Raw genomic sequence first — 4370 nt, 5'->3', positions numbered from 1 at the left:
ATGAAGATGGGGGATTATGTATTAAATGTTTTCAGTTTTCCAGTTTGAAGAGTAAATGAGCAAATAAATAGTCTCCCGAAAGTCTCTCAGTAAAAAAAAAATCTGTGTTGTTATCGTTAACTTAAACTATTACAATCTTTATGGTTAAAAAATGGTTTTCGGTTATTAAACTATTATATATGATATGATTATATTAGAATAAAAAACTTAAACGAAATTAAAATAGTTGCCTTGGCACCTAACTGAAATATTTGTTTTATTATTATTATTATTACATTTGGCATTTAAATAACATTATTATAAGTATTTTGTAAAGTTCAGTATTTTTGTAAAAAATACTGAATAAATGTAAATATATGTTAGTTTTATAAATAAATAAATAAAAAAGCTTAAATTGAAGTATTAAAATGACTAAAACTGAAAAAATGTAAGCTAAACAGAAAAAAACACATAAAAACACAATTACTAAAACTGAAAATATACAAATAAAAGCTGAATCAAAAATGTTTAATAATACAAAAGTATCAGTGGCATAAATCCACTGCATCCAAAATCCCTTTATATTGTTACAACTAATAAAAAAAACGAATTTAACTAATACTAAAATGCTATATTCAACGCTTAACTCTGATATTGTATAATATTGGAAAATGCATTTTCACTAGTGGTCGAAACAAACAAACATGGACTAAAATCCTAAAAATACCCATTTAATTGTATTCAATTGTTTACATTTGATGTAATTAATTAATTAAACGTCTTATTTTATAAATATAAATATAATATAGGGCTAATAAAGAACCAACTTCCTCCATGATAACTCATTTGAGAATTGAGAAAAATCATGCTCTCTGACTGCATCTTTATAATGCAATCGAAGTGACGTGCCGAGGGATTGGTGAGCGAGCGGGGCTAGACTTCACAGAGAGGACGGATGCCACGGTGTGTGTGTGTGTCTGTCAGTATGCGACTTTGTACTCTGTGTTCTGAGTGTGCAGTGTTGTGTAACAACCTCAAAAACAGATTATTTCCCCTAATGGCACGTCCGGTTGGACTGAAGTGCACACGGGTGAAAACGAACACAAAATAAATGTTTTTAATGCTAAACGGTTGGGCAAAAAGCGATTTTTAATTGCAGTGCAACCTCCCGTCACACCACACAGATTACTGCATTTACTTGGGATCATGCCAATGTGTCTCGGAACAAAAAGCACACGCTAAACTCTCACTACGCTTGTCTGAAATAATCACTAACCTAGATTAAGACATCATTAGCGCTCTGAACCAGCTGGGCTCAAAAGGTGGTCCGGCTGAGCGGCGTTTCAGACAGGATTCAGACTCAACAAACCCAGCAGGCTCACTCCAGCAGAGAGTCAGCCAGAACCCAACCCAGTCACCCTGAAAAAGCCCAGCAGTCGGCGTGAAGGGGAAGTGGGGTCGGTCACATGGGCTCACACCATCTGTCTCACCGGCGTTCCCTCCGAAACGAGGGACAAGACAGAGCCGCTGCCCTGGAGTGAACTACGGACAGTTCGTTTACATAACCAGTCCTCTGATGCGCTGGTTTCAGTGCTAGTGACTTCGAAAAATCAAGCAAACAAACTCAAATACTGTCCAGCTAACAGGGAACGCTCTCAGGAAGGGGAGTTCAAATTTGCCTTGATCTTTTGACATATAAGAGGTCTTTGTAGCATTGACTCAAAACGTCCTCATTATCAACAAAGCATAACCAAGCTCCAAAAATGGTTTGATATATACTCAGACACACAGAGAAACACATTTGCATATGCCCGCCTCCAGAGCAAGACATTGGCCAATAGTTACACATCATTGCACCATAGGCCCCGCCCACTGGTGTTCGGTCGCTTAACGGCTGACATTAGCTTTCACTGGATTTGAGCGTTGTGTCAAAAGCAAATAGAAACCATTATAATATCTGATGCTGATACATTATACAGATGTGTGTTCAGATTATAATGACTGACACTGATACACTGATACAGTATACAGATGTGTGTTCAGATTATAATGACTGACGCTGTCTACACTGATACAGTATACAGATGTGTGTTCAGATTATAATGACTGACGCTGTCTACACTGATACAGTATACAGATGTGTGTTCAGATTATAATGACTGACGCTGTCTACACTGATACAGTATACAGATGTGTGTTCAGATTATAATGACTGACGCTGTCTACACTGATACAGTATACAGATGTGTGTTCAGATTATAATGACTGATGCTGTCTACACTGATACAGTATACAGATGTGTGTTCAGATTATAATGACTGACACTGTCTACACTGATACAGTATACAGATGTGTGTTCAGATTATAATGACTGACGCTGTCTACACTGATACAGTATACAGATGTGTGTTCAGATTATAATGACTGACACTGTCTACACTGATACAGTATACAGATGTGTGTTCAGATTATAATGACTGATGCTGTCTACACTGATACAGTATACAGATGTGTGTTCAGATTATAATGACTGATGCTGTCTACACTGATACAGTATACAGATGTGTGTTCAGATTATAATGACTGATGCTGTCTACACTGATACAGTATACAGATGTGTGTTCAGATTATAATGACTGACGCTGTCTACACTGATACAGTATACAGATGTGTGTTCAGATTATAATGACTGACGCTGTCTACACTGATACAGTATACAGATGTGTGTTCAGATTATAATGACTGATGCTGATACACTGATACAGTATACAGATGTGTGTTCAGATTATAATGACTGATGCTGTCTACACTGATACAGTATACAGATGTGTGTTCAGATTATAATGACTGATGCTGTCTACACTGATACAGTATACAGATGTGTGTTCAGATTATAATGACTGACGCTGTCTACACTGATACAGTATACAGATGTGTGTACAGATTATAATGACTGATGCTGTCTACACTGATACAGTATACAGATGTGTGTTCAGATTATAATGACTGATGCTGTCTACACTGATACAGTATACAGATGTGTGTTCAGATCATAATGACTGACGCTGTCTACACTGATACAGTATACAGATGTGTGTTCAGATTATAATGACTGATGCTGTCTACACTGATACAGTATACAGATGTGTGTTCAGATTATAATGACTGACGCTGTCTACACTGATACAGTATACAGATGTGTGTTCAGATTATAATGACTGATGCTGATACACTGATACAGTATACAGATGTGTGTTCAGATTATAATGACTGACGCTGTCTACACTGATACAGTATACAGATGTGTGTTCAGATTATAATGACTGATGCTGTCTACACTGATACAGTATACAGATGTGTGTTCAGATTATAATGACTGACGCTGTCTACACTGATACAGATGTGTGTTCAGATTATAATGACTGACGCTGTCTACACTGATACAGTATACAGATGTGTGTTCAGATTATAATGACTGATGCTGTCTACACTGATACAGTATACAGATGTGTGTTCAGATTATAATGACTGACGCTGTCTACACTGATACAGTATACAGATGTGTGTTCAGATTATAATGACTGACGCTGTCTACACTGATACAGTATACAGATGTGTGTTCAGATTATAATGACTGATGCTGTCTACACTGATACAGTATACAGATGTGTGTTCAGATTATAATGACTGATGCTGTCTACACTGATACAGTATACAGATGTGTGTTCAGATTATAATGACTGACGCTGATACACTGATACAGTATACAGATGTGCGTTCAGATTATAATGACTGACGCTGATACACTGATACAGTATACAGATGTGCGTTCAGATTATAATGACTGACGCTGTCTACACTGATACAGTATACAGATGTGTGTTCAGATTATAATGACTGACGCTGTCTACACTGATACAGTATACAGATGTGTGTTCAGATTATAATGACTGACGCTGATACACTGATACAGTATACAGATGTGCGTTCAGATTATAATGACTGACGCTGTCTACACTGATACAGTATACAGATGTGTGTTCAGATTATAATGGCTGACGCTGTCTACACTGATACAGTATACAGATGTGTGTTCAGATTATAATGACTGACGCTGATACACTGATACAGTATACAGATGTGCGTTCAGATTATAATGACTGATGCTGTCTACACTGATACAGTATACAGATGTGTGTTCAGATTATAATGACTGATGCTGTCTACACTGATACAGTATACAGATGTGTGTTCAGATTATAATGACTGACGCTGATACACTGATACATTATACAGATGTGTGTTCAGATTATAATGACTGACACTGTCTACACTGATACAGTATACAGATGTGTGTTCAGATTATAATGACTGACGCTGTCTACACTGAT

The 4370-nt window shown here is 36.8% G+C and overlaps 1 protein-coding gene across 1 annotated transcript in view; it reads right to left on the bottom strand.

The window, feature by feature from the left end:
* The window catches only part of LOC306990670 (ciliary microtubule inner protein 6-like), a 66168-nt gene extending 64803 nt beyond the window's left edge, over nt 1–1365 (bottom strand). Inside the window, exon 1 of the mRNA XM_079597833.1 lies at nt 1256–1365. The gene's annotated coding sequence lies outside the window, so the exon portion shown is untranslated. The remainder of the gene's footprint in view (nt 1–1255) is intronic.
* Between the last annotated feature and the right edge of the window lie 3005 nt (nt 1366–4370).

The sequence above is a fragment of the Phoxinus phoxinus genome (genome assembly GCF_949152265.1).
Source record: "Phoxinus phoxinus genome assembly, chromosome: 22".
Lineage (NCBI taxonomy): Eukaryota > Metazoa > Chordata > Actinopteri > Cypriniformes > Leuciscidae > Phoxinus > Phoxinus phoxinus.
Note: the sequence above shows the minus strand (reverse complement) of the source record. Positions and strands in the feature narration are given on the sequence as shown.